This window comes from Bombina bombina, chromosome 4 (genome assembly GCF_027579735.1).
Source record: "Bombina bombina isolate aBomBom1 chromosome 4, aBomBom1.pri, whole genome shotgun sequence".
Lineage (NCBI taxonomy): Eukaryota > Metazoa > Chordata > Amphibia > Anura > Bombinatoridae > Bombina > Bombina bombina.
The window spans coordinates 362,156,092-362,180,654 of NC_069502.1; positions in this window are offsets into that span (position 1 = coordinate 362,156,092).

A 24,563-nucleotide genomic window follows, 5' to 3' on the forward strand; every position below is an offset into this window, starting at 1 on the left:
TATCTCTTGTCTGCCATGATGTTAAACCAATAAAGGAAGATTTTTTGCATTTACAAGGTGCTGCTGTTTTTCTGCTTCTTTGGAACTGCATTGACAGCTCATTCCACATACATATGCTGACAAAATTAACCCTGCTTGAACTGTGTGGCAACCTCACTCCATGAACTGCTTAGTGGCATAAACTTTTGTTAACAGACTGTCTTGTTTACTAACTCAGCCTCCTAATTCCATATATTTCAGTAAATTTCCAAACTCATCACTGTAAATCCTGTGAGCTGTTATCCGTTAGTGCTTCCCTCAGCCATATGATCATACCTGGGTTCAATTACTACCTCGTGAATCCATCACTAATGTGAAACTGAGTGGGTGCTAATTAAAAAAATCACTATACTGTTACATATTACCAAGCCCTCCAATAATGGATATCACAGAGCTTACACATCATGTTGAGACGAATCGTTGACAGCCTTCCGTACTAGATATGGCTTGTTCGAATACACAGTGATGCTTTCTGGCCTCTGTAATGCCCCAGCGACATTTCAGTGCTTTAATAATGACATTTTCTGAAATCTGTTAGATGTATGCAAGGTCATATACCTTGATGATATTTTGATATACTCAGATAAATTTTAAGACCACGTAAAAATTTTTAAGAACGGGTCTCTCTCATCTCAGAATCCATCATCTGTATGCCAAAACTGAGAAATGTATCTTCAATACAGATACAATTTCTTTCCTTAGTTACCACATCTCCCCTTCTGGCATACAGATGGAAAACAACAAAGTCATATCAATAACCTCATGGCAAACCCCCACGTCAAAAAAAGAAGTTAAAAAATTCTTTGGGTTTTCTAACTTCTAAGTTCATTAAATAATTCTCATCAATAACCAAACCCTTAACTGCATTATCTGGCAAAACCCCCCCAACTTATTTTGGACTATTTAAGCTGATCACTCATTTAAAACTTTAAAAAACAAAATTGTCACTGCTCAAATCCTCCATTTCCCAGATCCTAGTCTGCAATATACACTAGAAGTAGACGCTTCAGATTTTGTTATAAGTGCTGTGCTCTCTCAAAGAAAATTCTTGAAGAACTCCATCCTATAGCCTACTACTCCAGGGTGATGAACTCCCCTGAATTAAACTATCACATTGGTGAAAAAGAACTGTTAACCATAAAAGTCTCCTTGGAGCATTGGCGCCACCTCCTTGAGGGTACTACTCTCCCCATAATCATTTATACAGATCATAAGAACCTGGAGTACCTCAAAACCAACAAGACTCTCACATCTTGTCAAGTGAGATGGAGTCTCTATTTCTACAGGTTAAACTACGTGATCAGCTACAGACCAGGAGGAAAAAATGGCAAAGCAGACGCACTATCCAGAATGGACTCCAGACTTCTCAGCTATAATCAAACCACTACTGTCATACCCTTAGAGCAATTTGTAGGTTTAACCACAAATAAGGTCATGTATATTAGAAAACATCAACTTAAAGATCATCACCTACCCCAAGCTAAACTACGTTTGAGAAACAATGGTTTATACTACTATCAGAAACAAATGTATGTTCCCCCAGACCTACAAGACAAAAATCTTCACTCATGATTCTGTTATTTCCGGACACCCTGGGTAATGGAAAACAATGGAGCTTCTAAAAAGAGATTTCTGGTGGCCAAACATGTCCAACACTGTTAAACAATATATCCAATCCTGCTCCACCTGTACCAGGTGTAAACATGATAGAAAACATCCTTACGGGCTCTTGATGTCGCTCTCCATCTCCAAAAGGCCCTGGAAGGAAATTGCTATGAATTTTATTGTTTAACTTCCAACCTCTTCTAATAACAATACCATTTTTATTGTGGTAGATCTACTTACCAAAATGGCACATTTCATCCCTTGTCACTCATTGTGCACCACTTCAGAAACTGCTCAGTTATTCCTCACTCATGTTGTTAGACTACATGGTCTTCCCGATTCTATCACTTCTGAACGTAGTACCCAATTTACCTCAACATTTTGGACCCAGTTTTGCCGCTCTCTGCAAATAGAGAGGAGGTTAAGCTCTGCATACCATCCTCAGACGAATGGACAAACTGAAAGCACCAACCAGTAGTTGGAACAATATTTAAGATGTCATTACTCATTCCAACAAGATGATTGGGCCTCCCTGCTTCCGACAGCTTAATTCACTTTAAAAAAAATCAGTGAACTCCTCTACCCAGGTATCTCCATTCTTTGCAAATTATGGATTTCATCCCACCTTTCATCTTTTCCCCCATTTTGAGACCTCTTCACCTTTAGTGAATGACACTATTGACACCATTGCCCAAGGATTCAAAACACTTCAGGACAACCTGAAACAGGCTCAATCCAGACAAAAATCTTATTACGATAAGTATAGGAGGCACTCCACACTTCTAGTAAATGACTAGGTGGTCTTTATATCGGACCATATGAAATTACTAAAGTGGTCAAACCCAACGCTGTCATTTTTAAATTACCAGAATTTTTCCGGATTCATTTCACGTTCCATGTCTCACTCTTGAAACCCTACAGACCTGTTAGGACTACTGATGACTCCATCATCATGCACACTACTGAACAGGCTGCCACGGAATATGAATTTGAAGCTATAATGGATTCTATTTTTCATCAAAATATACTACAGTATTTAGTCCACTGGAAGGGCTATGGCAATGAAGACAACTCCTGGGAACTTTCTTCCAATCTCTCGGCTCCTCGACTGGTGTCTTTGTTCCACCGCAGACACCCGGATAGACCAAAACCCTGATCCGCAGAGCAGCTCCATGAGGAGGGGGTTCTGTCATGACTATCCTGCATCCTCATAGAAATAATGCCCCTTTAAAACTGGGGAGTCTTACTACTCCCATTTCCTTACAAAAGGGCTCCTCATACTACACCTCTTTGCTTGGTAATTTGTATCTACATATGTGAAGCCTTTGCACATATTAACCTCTTTTACAGAGTTCTTACACTGTGTGCTGATTCTACAGTACCTTTTCACCTCTGACTACCTTGTTTATTCCTACTGCTTTTGGGAATCAGTAAGTCAAGCATCCAAAGGATCGCTTCATATCGGCTGCTGCCGTTTCCTTCAGAACTTTCCGCAAGCTGCAGCAGTTCACCTCAGTCTCACACACCGGTAATGTCACCAACTAAATTCCACGCCGTCTCAGCGTCTCGCTGCTCTTCCGTTGAACTCCATACTAAAGGAGCTACCCCAGCAAATCTCCTGGACAGATCCCCTGTACATAGTTTTGGCCACTCTGCTTCCCCCGACAATCTAGGGAGAAGGGTCACGATACCGAGCTACCTTCCTGCCGTAAGTAAAGAATTAACGCAGAGCAGTTCAAGGAGCACTGCCTTAGCCAGCTGCCAAGTACAACTCAGGTACAACTTTCTTTTATCTTATTTGTGTTAACTGCATCATCAGCTCATTTCACGTGCATATGCTGACAAGATTAACCCTGCTTGAACTTGTCAGCTCACTGCACTCTTAACACTCCATATCTGCATGAACTGCTTAGTGGTATTGACTTTTGCTAACAGACGGTCTTGTTTACTAACTCAGCCTCCTAATTCCAGATATTTCTGTATATTTCCAAACTCATTACTAGAAGTCCGGTGAGCTATTATCTGTTAGTGTTTACCTCAGTCATATGATCATACCTGGGTTCAATAAATACCTTGTGAATCCATCACTAATGTAAGGCTCAGTGGGTACAAATATTAAATGTTACTGTCAGTAACAAAAATGGTGTCAACCAGAGGGGGGAAGGAGGAGGGAAGAAAACGGTTTGGGAGGGATCAGGGGGGTTGAGGAAGGATCCCTACACTGTAGAAAATAATAATAAAAAAAAATAATAATTAAAAAAGACCTAAACTGCTAGTACCTAAGATAATGGTGGCCAGTGGGAGTTTGAAACTGTCATCCACTGAAATCATTTATGTAGCTAAATAACAAAAAAATACTCTGTTTCTGTTTAAATGGAGTGATAACAAAAAATGCTGAACATTTTCTGCTACTTTGGGCAAGTTTTCCCAGTAGCAAAGGGGCTAAAAGCAAAAGATTTACAAACAATACAACACTAAAACATAATGGGCCAGAATACAAGTGGCGCTATAGTTATCGCATGTACAATATTGAAATATTGTGCCTGCACTAACTTATGCACATATTACAAGTTGAAAATATATTCAACCACATGAGCAAAACAAACTAAATTTGTGCTTGTTTTGTTAGTGCCACTCAAGTCCTTTTATAAAGGGTTAGGGCTAAAAGAAAGTTGCACAAAACACAACATAAATACATTAAAATAAAGGGTTATATATACACTATCTAAAATATATAAATATAAATATAAATAATGGATATATAAGTGCATATACATGTCTAAATATATGTATATATGTGTATATATATATATATATATATATATAAAATAAAAATAACATTGTCCTGTATATGAAGAACATAGGAATATTAAATATTAATAAAACCTGTCGGGTTTGCACACAAGCGATACGTTTTTTTCTTTTACGGTCTCCATTGAATGGAGAGAAAAGTCACACAGTCGCGATACCCAAGGTCCTGAAGTGAGTGCGCACTACCCTTTTTACTATTATCTTGTGCTAATCTAGCCCAGAGTTTTTAATTTTGTATATGTGGATTTTATGGCGGGCTGAATTCCGCTACCGGAATAGTGTTTGTGATGCGGGAGGGCGGCGGTTTAGGGGTTAATAACTTTAGTATAGTGGTGAGGATGTCAGGGAGCTGGGGAATAGGGGTTAATATTTTTTAAAGTGGCGGTGATATCGGGAGCGACAGATTAGGGGTTAATACATTTATTATAGTGTTTGCAATGCGGGAGGGCCTCAGTTTAGGGGTTAATAGGTAGTTTATTGGTGTTAGTGTACTTTTTAGAAAAGCGTAGTGTCCACAGCATAAGCTTCCAAATTTTTCTTTCTTTTAGGGGAGGATTCAAAGGTACAAACAGCAGTAACATTTCAAGTTTGTATGACTAAGGGTGTATAACCTGAAACGTTACTGCTGTTTGTACCTTTGAATCCTCCCCTAAAAGAAAGAAAAATTTGGAAGCTTATGCTGTGGACGCTATGTTTATTGGATTACACAGATAAGAACATTATACAAGTGTAAGAGATACCTCTCTTAAGCAAGGAACATCCTCTAAGAACCAGAAACTATTCTTGAAACCCACATCTATCTTATAAACACAATTTCTGTATATTATACTGTCACAGTAGTATATATACAAGTCACACGTTAAAGTGATAGTCTGCAGACCTTTAGGATATATTTTTTAACATATTTAACCTATATAAACAATAACTAGCCTCCCTGGACATCCTGAAATCATAGGTATACTATATCATAAATCTCTAGACACTGTAATGTGTAGTATGCCAGGTTGAGGGAGAGAATATAAGGTTATTGTGGGTTACTGTTCTGGTACTAAAAATATAGAGGAATAGCATTTGATACGACACAGAGCTTAACTGAAACTAGTATGTTGCCCCATATTGTAGTTATATAATTGAGAGAAATATTAAAGTCAGAGCTGCCCCTTCCTGTATAAGATATAAATGTAAGGGATGCACATTGCAATGAACTAGCTGGATCGCAGGCATCTCCTGGTTCTTCTTTTTGATCCTCGCTAACCTGTAGCCGCTCTCTCTCCCAATAAAGAGGCCTATACCGGTGTCATCCTGTGAAGTGTATTAGTGGTTCTGTTGTTAGCTCGCAGTAAATCATCTCTTCTCCTCGCCGTGCTGCAACATAATTCTATAAGGCTGTCAAGCCTGAGGCATAGTTTGCACTTGAAATCCGCCATGAGGGATTTGAAAGTAGTACATAGCTTCTCCATAGCGACAGATGTCGGCAAGCAGTAAAAGAGGTAGATAATGGGCCTGAAAATTGGGGAATGTTCCTGGTCTGTGTAGATGTAGCAGTTAACAGATACCTTCCATCTTTTCAGCCCGGCGAACCGGGGGGGGGGGGGGGGGGTGCTGAGTCTATAGTAGGCTGCCACCAAGATCTCGGCGGTCTAGACCAGTCCACAAGAGATGGAATATCATAGTAAAAAATATATAATCCTGCTCAGTACACATTCATAGGTTTGGTTATGTAATTTCCATATGTAGGTAATGCAGAATTTCAATTATAATTGGCGGATTACCAAATTATCCCTTGCCTCTTCAGGTATTGCAGCCTATAATGGCTGCCGCCCGGACACGCCCCACAGGATTTTTTATTTCAATGTTAATTTAGGATTTTTTAATTTTGGTAATTTTTAATTTATTTTTTAGGGAGATAGTCTTTTTATTTTATGTAATTGGGTTTAATTTATGGGGTGTTAGGTTAGGGGGCTTAGTGATTAGATTAATAATTTGTGCTGTGGGGGTATGGCAGTTTAGGGATTAATAGGTTATTTAGGTAGATTGTGTTGGGGGGTTGGCGGATTAGGGGTTAATAGGGTAATTAGATACTTTGCGTTGTGGGGGGATGTTGGATTAGGGGTTAATAGTGTTGATAGGTACTTTGCAATTTTGGGGGGATGGCGGATTGGGGGTTAATACATTTATTAGGTAGTTTGCGGTGTGGGGGATGGCAGATTAGGGGTTAATACATTTATTAGGTACTTTGTGATGTGGTGTTGGCGAATTAGGGGTTTATAGTTTAAATAGGTAAATTGCGTTGTATATAGGGTAATTCGGTACTTTGCGTTGTGGGGGGGATGTTGGTTTAGGGGTTAATAGTGTTGATAGGTACTTTGCAATTTTGAGGGGATGGCGGATTGGGGGTTAATACATTTATTAGGTAGTTTGCGGTGTGGGGGATGGCAGATTAGGGGTTAATACATTTATTAGGTACTTTGTGATGTGGTGTTGGCGGATTAGGGGTTTATAGTTTAAATAGGTAAATTGCATTGTATATAGGGTAATTCGGTACTTTGCGTTGTGGGGGGATGTTGGTTTAGGGGTTAATAGTGTTGATAGGTACTTTGCATTTTTGGGGGGATGGCGGATTGGGGGTTAATACATTTATTAGGTAGTTTGCGGTGTGGGGGATGGCAGATTAGGGGTTAATACATTTATTAGGTACTTTGTGATGTGGGTGTTGGCGGATTAGGGGTTTATAGTTTAAATAGGTAAATTGCGTTGTGGGGGGATGGCGGTTTAGAGGTTATTACATTTTATTATTAGTTGCGATGTGGGGGGATGGCGGATATAGGGGTTTTGACGTGTCAGGTTTATTTTTTGGATGCGAGTTAGACTTTTGCCAGCGATTAAACATTTTGTTGTTTTTTACTTAGGCGTCAGCAGATAATATGCTGCTGTAAGTCACTGGCGACTTCAGAAATGTCTATTTCCATATATTTCTGTACCTCGCCAGTTTATCTGACTTACGGCAGTATATGATCTGCCGGCACCTTATATGTGTTTCACGTGATGTGCGAGGTGAACTTACGTGCGTCATGGCTTTGAGCACTTATAACTTTTTAATGCAATTAAAAAAAAAATATTAGACGGCCTTATTATGAGTGTAACTGTACTTTTTACTACAGTATGTATTATGTGCAAATTTTTATTCAAGCGTAAAAGTTAACCAGATCTCTGAGGTCCCGCTAACCTGACACACGTTAAATTCAATTATGCTCGAGCAAATGCGTTTACATTCAACTTTTAATAAACCCAATATCGCTTGCGTGCAAAAGTTAGCACGCCACTTGTGATCTGGCCCATAATAAGTTATCAACAATTAGAAGTATTTAGAAACAGATCTATAATTTGAAAATTCTTTCGAAAATCATGTACTCTTTGTTGTTGATAGTGGTGTTCGTCACCAAAATCAAATGTGTCACTTGAAAATGAAAATGCAGGTGTCCTCAATACTTTGAATGCTATGAATTTTACTGGGCTGCTAAAAAAATAAATTTTAGCTTATCTGCCACTTTTTAATAATGACAATTAATGAGACAAGAAAGATCTAGCAACAAAGGCAATAGCCTTTAGTTATTAAGGTCTGGCGGACCTGATCCGACACGGCGGATCAGGTCCGCCAGACCTCGCTGAATACGGCGAGCAATATGCTCGCCGTATTCAGCATTGCACCAGCAGCTCACAAGAGCTGCTGGTGCAACGCCGCCCCCTGCAGACTCGCGGCCAATCGGCCGCCAGCAGAGGGGTGTCAATCAAACCTGATCGTACTCGATCGGGTTGATTTCCGGCGATGTCTGTCTGCCTGCTCAGAGCAGGCGGACAGGTTATGAAGCAGTGGTCTTTGTGACCGCTGCTTCATAACTGCTGTTTCTGGCGAGTCTGAAGGCTCGCCAGAAACAGGGGCCATCAACTCCTTACGGAGCTTGATAACTAGAGGTCAATATATAAATACGTCCAGGAATTACATGTTACAATTAAGGTTAATATTAAACATCTTATAGTTTAAACAGAAGGAAAAAAGAGTGTTAGAAATGGGAAAAGAATAGGACAAAGACTAATAAAAGTGGGAGGGTGAGGAAGAGACATATAGGATAAAAGGGAAAGAAATTGAGAAGTGAGAATTATATGTAGTAGAGCAGGCTCAAGCAGTGATCTCCGTTGCACTGTGTCCTGAAGCCCTGCTGTCTTCTCATTCAGAAGTGGTGGGAAGCGCCCCCTGCCATCTCATCTCATTTATTATCCACAGGCGACATAAATGACAGGGAATTTCAGCTGCTTTTTCCTCACTTATCCAGCTGCAGCCTGCTGATCAGTAGAAGACGGAGTGCTCCCCTGTCTTGCTTTTAGTTATTCTGCACTCATCTGCATCATCCTTCCCTGCTTGGTGCTGTCCTCACTTTTTTCTCTGCATTGTGCCTGCTGAGCTGTCCTGCCATTGCTGTTCATCGACTGACCTGCTTGTTCAGTTCTGCTTTATTATATCCTGCTTGCAGCAGTCCTGTCCTGGCTTCGTTCTCTGGCGTGACTTTCTTTGTCTGTAGTAGCCCTGCATTGTTCTAACTTGTTTGCTTCCTGTGATGCCCTATGTCATGTCCTGTCTGCAGTGGTCCTGATGACAGCACTGATCCTTGAAAGAACAGCACCATCATCTCCAGGACTATCCCAATCTGTAAGTTTATTTCAAACATCCTATCAGAATGCCCTAAATAATTAGAAAGAAATATGTCTTGCACTTCCTCAATTTCTCTTCTGTGTTAGCTTTAACAAAATAAAAGAAGTTTATATTTACAGTGATCAGTCATACTAAATGTTATTATAAGCATGTAAACATGTATTCTTGATTTGGCACACAATAAACAGCTAGCACTAATGAATTAACACTCTTGTCTTTGCAGGTGTATACTTAGTGTATTGAGTTTCTCTTGTAAAAGCAAAACATACATATTGTGTGTACTTTAAATTCCTTTTTACAGGCAAAAGGGAATATTTTTTTCTTTGAGAGAAATCACTATTTTATCTGTCATCTATCTGTCTGTCTGTCTGTCAGTCAGTCAGTCAGTCAGTCAGTCTGTCTGTCTATTTATTTGCAAAAACAACGGAAGAAGTTGCATTGTGTTCAGATCATGAGATAAATATGGACATTCAGTTTATAACAGAAACTATACATTTAATGGATAATGGTGTTAATTGCTTTTTATTTGTAATGACTTTGTTATCTTAGCTTTACGTGGTATATTTTTTCAGTTTTACCACTATTATAACAACCAAAACCATGTATTAATAAAAACCACCTCACAATCTTATAATATTTGTAATAAATAGTATTGCAGAATCCCATAGGAGAAATATTCAAATACTGTTAAAAATATATAAAATAAGCATTGAGGATAAAACTTTGAGTACAACTATCCATAGCTGTATTGCCATATACTTTCTCTAAGTGTTGCACAATTCTGCACTATCCTGTTATAATTTGCATAGAATTGTACTGCAATGACAGACCCAATGACTGCTCTAACATTCAAGTTCTTATGCTCTATCAATTCTCTTTGTACTTTTCAGGCTAATAAGGTATTTCATCACAAACGCCTCCTGTGCTTTTCTAGACCGGAGAAACAATCATATAGGAACTATTTACTGGCCAGGGTAAAGACAAATATCTGGGAGATTTTGGGGTTAACAGTTAAATGAGTGATTTATCAGTTCTATTATCTTAAAGTCTTGTAAAAATAGGTACATTTGTTTCTCATACTGATGAGAATTCTTACTAGATGCTCACTGCTGCTATCCGTGTGCTACAGATTATACTATTTGCTATTTTTAGAGTGCTAGTGTCACTTGCTGTAGAATGTCCTTCAGTTTACAGGATGGCATACATCAGTCTATATGAAACAGATGCAAATATTTGTTATCAGGCAGCAGTAGAAAAATATGCCACATGGTAGCTGTACAGAAGTAGCCTAAAGAATTTTAAAGGATTCTAAGCAATAATAATAAAAATACAGACACCGGGCTAAATCCTTTTTTGTAATTAAAATGGAGTCACTAGGAAATACATTTAGTGTGAGTAGATGTTTAAGTATCTGTTTTAGTACCTGTACACACTGAGGCTGGATCTTGCTCTTGCAGCTGAAATTGGAACATTATGATAAAATCTAAAGTTAGCAGGTCAGTTTTATTGCCTGTGATTTCTTGTGACCAATCACAGTATTGCTACAGAAACCATAGGCACAACCTGTATCCACCATAATAAACTACCTGCAGGAGACCATGTACATCCCTGGTCCCCCTGCTAAACCTACCCTACCATAGTTATCCTAAATGTGGACCCCAAGAGCAACATCTTCCACCACAATAAACCCTTATTGATGCATCTTCCCAATCTACAATTAACTCTAAGTGCCTAAATACCTTGCCCTGGTTTTAACACCCCAAGAATGCCCCTATATGACTACACCCCCCCCTATTTTATTAATAAATCCAAGAGGCCCCCCACTAACACCAAATCATTATTATTACATTCAAGCACCATCTCCATCACAAACTCCCCCCACCAAAACAAAATAAAAGCTTGTGCTCTAATATTCATTACAGAATTGTATGTATTAAAGGGACAGTCTAGTCAAAATTAAATGTTAATGATTCATGGAATTTTAAACAACTTTTCAATTTACTTTTATTATCAAATTTGCTTTGTTCTCTTCATATTCTTTATTTAAAGCAAAACCTAGGTAGGCTCATATGCTAATTTATAAGGCCATGAAGGCCACCTCAGTGCATTTGAACAGTTTTTCACACACTCATGCGTGCCGTTCGATAACAATGTGCTCACTTCCATGGGGGTAGTCTACAGAAGCTTAGATACATAGATACATACATAGATATTTGAAACATGCGTTTTATTGTGTTTTGAAAATAAATATTTTGCATTCCAATGTTCTTCACATAGAAGAAAATGTTATTTGTATTTTTAAATATATATTTTAATATATATCTGTGTGTATATATATATATATATATATATAGTATATATACTGTATATATATATCAATATTGCTATATACAGTAGGAAGATATATATATATATACAGTATATATATATATATATATATATATATAACATTTTCTTCTTTGTGAAGAACATTGGAATGTAAAGTATTTGTAACTACCTTTGGCTTTAGCGTTGTTGGTCTAATGCGGGGTTGGGTTAGTGTGCAAGTGATTAGGGTTAGATTTTTAACAGTAATAAAAAGAAAGGAGAGAGTTGGTAACACTCCCAAACATGCACAATCGTATAATCAGCACGGTAGCTTAATGTATTGTTGGTCCCGGGACTTCCGTCCAAAAACCCCACTCACCCCTGTCCTGGAAACTTCGCCCAACCGGAGGCTCGACCATCCGTCTGTGTGGGACTTGATGCGATATATCAGGGAAGACTGTGAGCACACAGGCCGGTATTTGACTTCGGCAAGCAGATCAGCTTTATCCCTTTCTTGAAACGCAGTCTCCTAACAGGCGGTATAGGGTCCATAGCTGCTGGCAGTGTTCCAGGTTCTCACCGACGTGGCTTGCTGGGGGGCGGGGCTTGCTTCACCCGGGGTTGCAACAGGAGCACAGGGACTGCAGGATCCGCAATCTGGTGTAGCGATATCAAAGAATGAAAAGGCAGAGGATCCCACGTAGAAGTGTTAAATAAAAACAGCTTTATTGGACACACTTTAAAAAGTTACGTTCAGGGGCAACAAAAAGGAGCAAAATGGTGAGACAGGCGTGACACCAAATGGCTTACATGTTTCGGCACTCAGCCGTAATCATAGCCTAAGGTGACACAGTTGTGAAACATTTAAAAACACTAAGGTTAATGCTGATAGATTAGGCCCTAAAAACAAAACAACACGCCCATCTTACACAAAAATAAGCTAGTATTAACCCTTATTGCCAGACAGAGCCAGGTGAGCAAAAGGAAATGACAGTATGAGAGGGGGGCAAAGCAAAGCAAAAACACAAAATACACAAAATACAGAATACAAATGGTACTGTTATAAAAAAAACAAAAAAAAAACACTGATAGCAATAAAGTAAGTAAATAAGGAATCATAGAAAATTAAATACAATGAAATAATAATTTTGATACCTTACCATTTTGTAATGTATTTTTTTATGCTATCAAGAATACTTACATATGCTTGTACTATTGTCAGCTAGCTTTATCCCCCCCCCTTTTTTACATTGATACAGATATATAAGCTACTGCATATTTATTCTAAAGTGGTATTCCATGCCAATGCGTATCTTCTGTACCATTTTCAATAGATATTTTTGCTTAATTCCCTATGTATATATACCCTGTATTCATTTGTCCTTCATCTTATTTCATTTTATTTCATTTTCTATGATTCCTTATTTACTTACTTTATTGCTATGAGTGTTTTTTGTTTTCTGTATTTAGTGTATTTTGTGTATTTTGTGTTTTTGCTTTGCTTTGCCCCCCTCTCATACTGTCATTTCCTTTTGCTCACCTGGCTCTGTCTGGCAATAAGGGTTAATACTAGCTTATTTTTGATGGGCGTGTTGTTTTGTTTTTAGGTCCTAACTTATCAGCATTAACCTTAGTTTTTTTAAATGTTTCACAACTATGTCACCTTAGGCTATGATTACGGCTGAGTGCCGAAACATGTAAGCCATTTGGTGTCACGCCTGTCTCACCATTTTGCTCCTTTTTGTTGCCCCTGAACGTAACTTTTTAAAGTGTGTCCAATAAAGCTGTTTTTATTTAACACTTCTACGTGGGATCCTCTGCCTTTTCATTCTTAGATTTTTAACAGCACATCTCATTGAAGTCTAAAGGTGGTTAACGCAGTCACAATATCCAAAATCCTGAAGTTAGCGCGCACTGGACTTTAGCTCGAGGGCTAACTTTCAACTTCTAACATGCACTCTAACCCACCCGTGTTAAAATTCTACTTTGAGTGCAGTTAGCATGCAAGCAAAAAAATGAGTTAGTGCGCCACTAGTAATCTGGCTTCCTGAAGAGGCAATGTTAGTGACTAAGATAAACTTGCGTTGAGTTTTTAAGATGCTTACGATAAAGAAAGGCCTCTTGAGAAAATTTGCAGCCCTTCTTCATTTTAAGTTAAAGATAACAACAGTTAGCAACAGATTTTAGTATTGGCTTTCATTGTAAACTATGAGCACATACCTGCATACATAAAACATTGTCAATTATTTTTTTAACACCTCCTTAACATTAATGAGCTGTTCCAAATTTTGGTCTGAAGTGTTCTGAATTTGGGTCTGGGAAATCTGGTCACCTAATGTTTATCCATTTTATGCCTGGCTAATTTGTTTTGTTTTTTAAAACCATAACTCTAGCAAGTTTAAAGGAACAGTAAGGCAAAAATACATTATTAAGATATTGCATGCAGTTAAAAAAAAAACCTTTCCAGTTTACTTTTATCATCTAAATTGCTTTGCAGTAATGCACTGCTGGGAGCTAGCTGGTAATTGGTCTACACATATATGCTCCTTTTCATTGGTTCACCAGAGGTGTTCAGCTAGCTTCCAGTAGTGCAATGCTCCTCCTTTAACAAAGTATACAAAGAGAGTGATGCAAATGTAAAAAGAAATGTGTAAAAAATTTCTGTTCTCAAAATGAAAAAGGGGCAGTCACCCAGGGACGTGCACTCATAAGAGGCAGGGGAGGCAGTGCCTACCCTGCCATATGTGGCCAAAGCTTAATTAAATTTTAATTAAAACAAAAAAAAAAAGTCCAAAAAAAATATTTTCCCCCATGTAATGCTATGGAGAGGCAGGTACAGGAACTCTTCTCTCCATTGCAGTACATGGGTCAATGGAAAAGCTGTGCTGCAGCACCACCTGTGTTCTGTCAATATATTAGCAGCAAAAATTGGGACCAATAGGAGGCACCACTCTTGATGCCTCCTAGCAAGTGAAGGATAAATAGATTATTCAGAAGGAGGATGCAGTGAGCAGAGTCATGTGACACAACTGGAAGCTGAGGTAACCTAAGAACAGATGACACCAAGCAGAAGAGTAAAGTAGTATTCTACATCTCTTGTGATTCACAAATTGTGTTCAGATACAGCTCATTAACAGGGGGGGGGGGGGGGCAGTAAGTGAGCATGACCCAAGCAGAAGAGTAAAGTAGTATTCTACATCTCTTGTGATTCACACATTGTGTTCAGATACAGCTCGTTAACAGGGGGGACAGTAAGTGAGCATAACCCAAGCAGAAGAGTAAAGTAGTATTCTACATCTCTTGTGATTCATGAATTGTGTTCAGATACAGCTCATTAACAGGGGGACAGTAAGTGAGCATAACCCAAGCAGAAGAGTAAAGTAATATTCTACATCTCTTGTGATTCACACATTGTGTTCAGATACAGCTCGTTAACAGGGGGGGACAGTAAGTGAGCATAATCCAAGCAGAAGAGTAAAGTAGTATTCTACATCTCTTGTGATTCACAAATTTTGTTCAGATACAGCTCATTAACAGGGGGGGACAGTAAGTGAGCATAACCCAAGCAGAAGAGTAAAGTAGTATTCTACATCTCTTGTGATTCACGAATTGTGTTCAGATACAGCTCATTAACAGGGGGACAGTAAGTGAGCATAACCCAAGCAGAAGAGTAAAGTAGTATTCTACATCTCTTGTGATTCAGAAATTGTGTTCAGATACAGCTCATTAACAGGGGGGGGGACAGTAAGTGAGCATAACCCAAGCAGAAGAGTAAAGTAGTATTCTACATCTCTTGTGATTCACACATTGTGTTCAGATACAGCTCATTAACAGTGTGGGGGGGGGGCAGTAAGTGAGCATAACCCAAGCAGAAGAGTAAAGTAGTATTCTACATCTCTTGTGATTCACAAATTGTGTTCCGATGCAGCTCATTAACAGGGGGGGACAGTAAGTGAGCATAACCCAATACTGACAGGAAGTCAAAGGGTCAATTCAAATTTAAATCCATAATTTAAAACCCAGAGTTTGAAGTTAAGTGTGCAGTGTCCACATTATTTAAATTACAGTTTTTAACATTGAATATTGCTAAGCCTCCCTTTTTCATGGTTATTTTATTTAATTAGGTACAAACTCCATATATGTTATGTCTGTTCAGCCAGAGGATGCAGGATCTATTTTTATTTTTCTCTGTGTCTCCATTTATTTAAAGACTGCTGTTAACTTGTAATTCACAAATCAATTGAAAGCTGTTGCATTGTGTTTTTAATATGTGCTGCTTTTATACAAGTTTATATTAATAAAAAGGAGATAATGAGTCATTTAAAAAATATATGTAATTATTGCAGTTAAATGTTTTTAGAAATAATGCCACTGTAAAGTAACTGGTTAAACACATAGTCAAAGGGAGACATTTAAAATTAAACTTTCATGATTGAGGTAGAGCATGCTATTTTAAAAGACTTTTCTAGTTATTTATATTTTGAGAATTAGCATCAACTGTTACTGGCCCCATGTCAGCAAATCAAATTAGTTTTTGAAAGGAACATGGAAGTCATAATTACATTTCCATCATTCAGATAGAAATTGCACACAAAAAATAAATAAACTTTCTATTTTACTTTTATTATGCACTTAATTCTTTTGGTATACTTTGGTGTCCTTTGTTGAAGAGCATACCTAAGTGGGATGTGCATGTGCGTTTCTTTAACACCATATTGCAGCAGCAGCTGTGTTGGCAGTATTGATAACTTGTCCTTTGTATAAAATTTGTATGGTAAATTATTTCTAATTTAACAATACAGTAGTGAGTAGAGAAGATATTGTGTAGCATTCTAATTGCTTAGTAACTGGCACTGTGCTACAGAATTGTGTGAGTGTGTATGTGAGTGTGTGGGTGTCAGTGAGCAGAGTATGTGTGCTTTATTCTCAAGGTAATCAATACATTTCCGATGAGCTTGTGCTTTAGTGCGGTGTTTCTCAACAATGGTCCTCAAGTACCCCCAAAAGGCCAGGTTTTCATTATAGCTGAATCAGTGCACAGGTGAAGTAATCAGCTGATCAGTAACTCCGTGGTTACTAACTTGCTCTTACCCATCACCTGATTATGTCACCTGTGTACTGGTTCAGCTATCATTTAAACCTGCCCTGTTGGGGGTACTTGCGGCCCTCTGTACATGTGTTTCTCCGTCGTATCATATCTAGGGCTTCACCAGCCTCTGACCTCACTGCACGTCACTGCAGTCACCCAAAACTAACTGATGCAGTAACCCTTTCACACCTCTTTAGGTTACAGTAAAGGTCTTTTAAATTAACCCTTTTGTTCACTGTGCAAGGGAAATGTGAAATTAACCTATTGTCATCACAATACACTCTCAACGCTGATTAACCATATGAATGCCATATGTATCTTGGTATTATGGGCATACTTCAATAGTCACGTTAGGACCTCAACATCTACAAAGTGTGTTTTTCATTTTAATATTTGATTTTTTTTTTTTTTAAATATATTTTTATTGAAGTCATGAACAGAAACAATATATAAGGTATGTCCCAAAACATGTACAAAACAACGTAGACATAGTATAATTAGCAGTATAGCATATTCAGGTATCATAAGCGTAACTATGAAGTGTGGACTGTTTGATAAGAAGACTTCAGTTTTATCATAGAGCATCATAAAAATGATATAAACTTGAAAGGTCCTCCCCTGGCACTATGAGAAAAAGATTCAAATATCCATTCGGGAACGGTTGGGGCTAGGGAGGGGGTAGCTCTATAGTTTTATGGGAGGGGGATTACAGCGGGCAAGAGCCGCTCGATAGTAAGAAGGAGGGGTGGGAGGAGGGGTGGGAGGACGGAGCCAGTTAGTATGTCGGATAGGTAGATAACTCAAGGACGCAGAGCACTAAAATATACTGCGAAATAGGGTTGTCTTCCACTTACACCGTGTGTTAAGCTAAGCTAGGATAGGTACAAGAGTAAGAGTAGCTTCCCAACAAGGATAGAAACAGGGGGAGGTTATGAAATATGTGAAAATCCTAAATGAATATAAACAGGTATCTCCACCTATGTATACTGTTAGCCCCTACTGATAAGTCTCAGACCAAAATCAAAAGTTATGCCAAGCCGTGCCTCCCAGTTAACACGGCCCGGCAGTATCTATAGTAACAGAAAGGTGGAATTATATATTCTAGGGTGGGGCGTGGGATGAATGAGACAGCCACTGAATATTTAGAGTTTGTCTGGGAGGAGAGGGGAGATCTTAGTGAAACTGGATGGGGAATAGACTATAAATGAGTTAGTTTAATTCAGAAGGGTTACTACTAACGTGAGCTGTAAGCTACTGTAAAACTTACTACTAAGAGTATTGAGCAGTTTGTTGTATCTCCTAGAGGAATCCTATGAATACTCTTATATCGACTTAACCTCGGTTACTTCTGAGATGTTTCTTTGTGAGCTATTTCGCTCATCTGTCAGTTATGTGTTAGAGACTGAGAGCTAAGTAGAATATGTGGATTCTATTACTTGAACAGTTATAACTACTATCCCCTTTCAACATACATTAGTCAATAAACAGTACTATTTCCAAAAGTACTTGTGTAACTTAGTAAGGGAGTTATCAGGCATACATTCAATTAACCAACAGTGAACATATTATAACAACAAATATCCCACTTTGTAGCTAGGCTAAGGGTGCGAGTGGACATTGATAGATAATGAACTAAGGTTTAGTCCTATAGATTACAATTCTTTCTATTGTAGATTGTGAGCTTCTGGATGCAGGGAAAGCTCTGGACCATCTACTCATATCGAACTGTTGCTTATCTAGTTAATTATATGTGAATGGGTATGGAGCATCACGGTATAAAGTTATCCCGTAAACCATAGGGTAAGGGTGATGGACTCTGAAGAGAATATGTATATTAATAACCAGAGGGTACATGGATTAAAATTGTAGAAATCCCATAATATATGTGTGGGTAGAGAGAGTCCAAGTTATCCCCTAGAGGGGCATATTTATATAGACCTTTAAAAGCCAGGATGCATAGAGAAAAAACTAATAAAGATGTCTATACTATAAGTAGAGATGAACCTTTGAACAGAAAACCTTAGCTATAACTATAGATGTCCTGGACTATAAATATTACCAATGCAAAGGTGAAAGAGCCTGATATATGGTACAGTGCTATAGTTATTGTGATTCTAAACAGGGGGAGCAATTGGAGATGGGATTATAAATAGATCATAATATGAAGCATTCTTAGAACAATAACTCTATATAATAAAAGTTTACTAGAGTGTATACAGTCATACCTTCAGAAGAGAATAGTAAATTCTAATTGAGAAAATCAATTGGAAAAGTTTATGTGTATAGTCTCTATTTTCTATGTATGTACTGCATAGTTAATGCTATTATCCCTAGGTGGATAGGCTTAGAGTGTATTAGGGTTAGTATAGCAGTTAGTGCAGTGACAAGAACTATTCGAAGAGTGATCCCTCTGCTAAGATGTCTATAATAGGTGGGAGACAATTAGATAATACATAATGCTGTACTATGAGGTACAGGACATGTTAAGGTCTTAGTGTCCCAGGACATTTAGTTACATTCAAGTCCATACATACTAGGTATTAGGAGGAATAGGAGGATTTTAAACACCAAAAGTCCTGTGGAATCTTTTTTTTTGATAACACACCTGGACCAGCCTCTACACATAATCCATTAGTAACCGTTCAGGTACAGGGTACTAAAAGTTAACCTGATTTAATATCCAATCTCTGGGAGAAAGCAACATCATTGTTGCATGTAAATGCAAAGGGTAGTGTAAAGGCGCAGAGGAATAAAAAGTCAATAAGGTTTGTCGGCCATCTCAGGGGAAGTGACCAGAATCAGTGCTGAAACATATATTATACACAAAAGGGATTTATGAGCGTTCAAAATTCTGCATGGTGGGAGGCTTTATGAAAAGTAGGACATTCCAGTGCGTGTGGTCTCCAGGTTCTAAATTGATTATTTACAGGTGAATGTCTCCAGATTCTGGGGTAATTGAAAGAGGCAAAAGTCCTGAGACATCAACCATAGTCTCTCTATGTGAGGGAAAGCGGTGTGGCGATTCACCCAATGCCCAGGCTAGGTAGTATCTGTACCGCATTTGTGGAAAGTTGATGCGATGTAAAGTAAAGAGCTAGTTCGTCACCCTGCAGCTGTGTATGGTCGAACAGACCACTGACGCTAACGAAGAGGAGATCACAGTAGGCAAAGTCAGTGATGCACTGAGGGATCGTATTAGCAATCAGTGTCGGGGTGGGGGCGCCTCCGAGGGTCTTGCGTGGGCAAACACTTCTTGCCTGCTCCGTTCCCCAGGTATTGCTCTGTATATCGGAAGGCACCTCAAGGAGCAGTCCTCTCGCCGATCGCCCAATGTAGACTCCTATATCAGCCGGCAGCTCAGGGATGTTTAGCGTAGGAGACGCTGTCAAGCTGAGATGGTTAGAGGGAGAAAGCTGGGTCTGCGGGCCGGCGCTGTTGTGAGTGTATCTATCCGCTCCCTGTGAGCAAATAGTGCTATGTGACATGGTAGCAGTATGTGGTTGTATCCAAACCTTACTTGTAGATCTGGGGAGAGTGCTGGTCGGGCCCTGGCAGGATTGTTTATCTTGCGGGCGTTCAAGCCACCTCTGAGAGGATAGTGAGTCTTCCGTCTGGTCTGTAGCGTTATAGTCAGAGAGGTCATAGGCGCCATCTTTGTTGCGCATCTCAATGATGGTTGTTCTCAAATTGCTGAATTGACTGTCCATTTTATCTATCAGATCTCCAATTAGGTGAGCAAAGTATGTAGAAGACTCCTCCATCCCTACGGCGATGAGAGAGGTCACATACAATTACAGAGATGCTAGATATCAAGGTTTTAAGGATCAAGCTGCAGGAGCTCTGAAATAGTGCGTCTTGGTGCTTTAGTGGCTGGCTCCGCCCGCCTTAATATTTGATTTTAAGTCACACTCACACTTTGTGATTTATTTCCTTCAGAACCACTGCTAAGTCATGTGACTGCATATTGTAACTTGTCATGATACGCAGACTGTGCACCATTTTTTATCACTATATGGCCACTTTTAAACCTTGTCAAGTATTGTTTTTTAAAAGGTTTATTTCTATTGTTTGCTGAAGCACCATTTTAATTTTGGCATGATTTAAAATCAAGATGGCGACTATCGGTTTCTATTTAACCCCTTGAGTGCTAACGACGGCTCTGAGCCGTCTCAGAGTTTCTCACTCAGGTGCTAACGACGGCTCAGAGCCGTCGCTAGCACTCTCCCACCTTGAGGGAGATCTGGGGGCTCCCACCCGCTCCTACCCCAGCGATCGTGCCTGTAGAGTGACAGGCATCGCCGGGGCTTCCCGTTTTGCGTTGTGACGTCACGCGTAATGACGTGATGACATCACCGCGCAACTTTATGTAAAAAAGACAATGGCCAATATAGGGAAAGGGGGCATGCTGCTTAGAAGCCTGTATCTCAGCAGCTACAGACCCCCAAGACCCACCATTGGAAAGGTAATCGCCTAACCTATCCAATGGTATAAGTCTTGAAATGAAAAGAAAAAATGTAAAAAAATAAAAATAAATTAAAAATGTAAAATTAAAAAACCCTCAAATGTGCTTAGCACCCAGGTGGGAAAGTGCTTAGCACTCAAAGGGTTAAATGCGTTCTATTATCTTCTTATACTGGATATTAAAGGACCACTAAATGCAGTAGAATTGCATAATTAACAAGTGCATAATAAAAAGACAATCCAATAACACCTACTCTGAACTTAAAATAAGTAGTAGACATTTTTCTGGCAAATTTTTTTCTCCTATTTTCCGGCCCTCTGTATCATGTGACAGACTGCAGCCAATCACAGACTAGTATAAGTATACCCTGTGAGCTTGTGCACATTCTCAGTAGGAGCTTGTTCCCAAAAGACCATGCAAAATTTGATGATGGAAGTAAATTTGAAACAGCTAGTTTACGAGTTTTGCGTTATGAGTGAAAAAGCATAGTTATGCTTTATAACGCTGCTTTTTCCTTAACAATGCTATTGCAAGTCTTGTTGGTATAGGTGTACTGCACACCTTTTTGGCCGTCACACAACGTCAGTACTGCACTTTTAAAAAAAGTCCTTTTTCAATGGGACTTCCATAGCGCCGTTATTACGAGTTTGCCTGGGAGGCCAAAAAGTGAGCGGTACACCCTATACTGACAAGATCCAATCAGCCAATAGGATTGAGCTCTCATTCTATTGGCTGTTCCAATCAGCCAATAGGATGAAAGCTCAATCCTATTGGCTGATTGCAACAGCCAATAGGATTTTTTCCCCTTTTTAGAATAGAAATCTTTCAGCCAGTAGGAATGTAAGGGATGCCATCTTGGATGACGTCAAATAAAGGGAACCTTCATTTTGCAGCAGCAGCCGTAAGAAGTGGATGCTCCACGCCGGATGTCTTGAAGATGGACCCGCTCTGCGCCGAATGGATGAAGATAGAAGATGCCGTCTGGATGAAGACTTCTTCTCGCTTGGATGAGGACTTTGCCGGATGGATGAAGATCCAAGAGGCCTCCTGGATGAAGACTTCTTTCCGCTTCGATGAGTACGGCTGGAGGAGGATGGATGTCCGGACTTCAATAACTGTAAGTGGATCTTCGGGGGGTTAGTGTTTTTTCAAGGGTTTTTTGAGCGAGGTTTTTTTTTTAGTTTAGGGTTTGGGCTATGTAAAAGATCTAAATACCCTTTTAAGGGCAATGTCCATCCAAATGCCCTTTTCAGGGCAATGGTTAGCTTAGGTTTATTTAGATAGGTTTTTATTTTGGGGGGGTTGGTTGGTTGGGTGGTGGGTTTTACTGTTGGGGGGTGTTTGTATTTTTTTTACAGGTAAAAGAGCTGATTTCTTTGGGGCAACAGTTTAGTGTAAGCTAGTTTTTTTTTATTTTTTGGGGGACTTTTTTTATTTTGATAGGGCTATTAGATTAGGATTAATTCATTTTTATTTTTGATAATTTCGTTTTTTATTTTGTGTAGTTTAGTGTTTATTTTATTTATAATTTAGAAAATTGTATTTGAATAATTTAATTTATTTTATTTTATTGTAATGTTAGTTTTTAACAGGCAGGTTAGGTTTTATTTTACAGGTAACTGAATTTATTTTAATTAGGTAGTTATTAAATAGTTAATAACTATTTACTAACTAGTCTACCTAGTTAAAATAAATACAAACTTAGCTGTGAAATAAAAATAAAACCTAAGATAGCTACAATATAACTATTAGTTATATTTTACCTAGCTTAGGTTTTATTTTACATGTAAAGTATGTATTTAGTTTTAAATAGGAATTATTTAGGTAATAAGTGTAAGGTTTATTTAGCTTTATTTTAATTATTTTTAAGCTAGGGGGTGTTAGGGTTAGGTTTAGACTTAGGCTTATGGTTACGTTAGGGTTATGCTTAGGGTTACGTAAGGGTTAGGTTTAGGGGTTAATATATTTATTTAGTGTTAGTGATGTTGGAGGCCAGAGGTTTAGGGGTTAATAACTTTAGTATAGTGGCGGCGATATCGGGAGCGGCAGATTAGGGGTAATAGTTTTATTTAGGTGGCGGCGATGTTCAGGGCAGCAATTAGGGGTTAATAACATTATGTAGGTGGCGGTGATGTCGAGGGCGGCAGATTAGGGGTGTTTAGACGTGTTTTTTATGTTAGGGTGTTAGGTTTAAACATAAGTTTTTCTTTCCCCATAGACATCAATGGGGCTGCGTTACGGAGCTTTTGTTTCCGCGATCGCAGGTGTTAGTCTTCTTTTTTGTCGGCTCTCCCCATTGATGTCTATGGGGAAATCGTGCACAAGCACGTGAAAGCAGCGCTTGTATTTGGGTGCGGTATGGAGCTCAACGACACCATATCGCCCAAGACTGCTTTTTGTAAACCTGTAATAGCAGCACTATAGGGAGGTGAAATAACGCAGCTTTTGTGGCGGTCTGTAATTTCCCTATAGCGCTGAAAACTAGTAATCTAGCTGAAAGTTTCTTAAAACTGCATACTCTCTCTGAATCATAAAAGTTTATTTTGACTTGAGTGTCCATTTAACATTACTTAAAATGTAAAGTGTAAACACCTTGCAACACTGTATCTGCCTAGGAGACCCTAAAATGAGATTGTGCCTTTGTGACTGGGCTTTTATAAGCGCCTCCATGCATGCTAGGTCTAAACACTGACACGGCAGTACATTTCAAAGTGCTTGTGCCTACATTATTGAACTCACAGTCACAAGCACTTTGAAATTCACAGTGGTGACAATGTTTGGACTTTGCATGCATAGAGGCGCATCCCCTATAAAAACTGGGTCACGAAGGAGAAATCTCATTTGAGAGTCTCTTAGGCAGATACAATGTTGCAAGGCAGCGGGCTCATGCTATCATCTAGTATTTAAAAATGCATAAAATTACTGAAAAATATTTTTTTACAAACACTGCTGTCACATAGTGCTCAGGATAAGTGCATGCTCCTAAGCATATCTAAATATGCTCTTCAACAAAATATATCAAGTGAACAAACTCAATTTGATAATGAAAATAAACAGGAACTGTTAATTTTGGCTTTAATGTCCAGTGCAAGCAGAGAGTTTCTTTAGTTCATACCATTGATATCTTCATAGCACTCAAAAACTAAGCTGGAATAGTCTGTCATTTGTGTAGTCCAAAAGATTTTCAAATGTTTCATTTTTTTAAGCACATAATTGTTATAACCTTTACATTACCCTCTTGAATAAAAAAATGAAGTCAGTTTAATGATAATTTCCCCCTTTAAGGCTATTGAATTAATTACATACATATTGGCATCTGGAAAGTTTTCCTGATAGACAAAAAATAAAAATAACGTGAATATAATAATATTACTTCAGATGAATACAATCTATATTTGCAGTCTTGATACGCACCAAATTGTATAACTATAGCAATCACATTAAAGGTACATTAATAAAAAATAAACAAATTTGAAGGACCAATATTTAGGAAAAAAAAAAAAAAAAAAAAAATTTTTTTTACACAATCAATACAATATTTC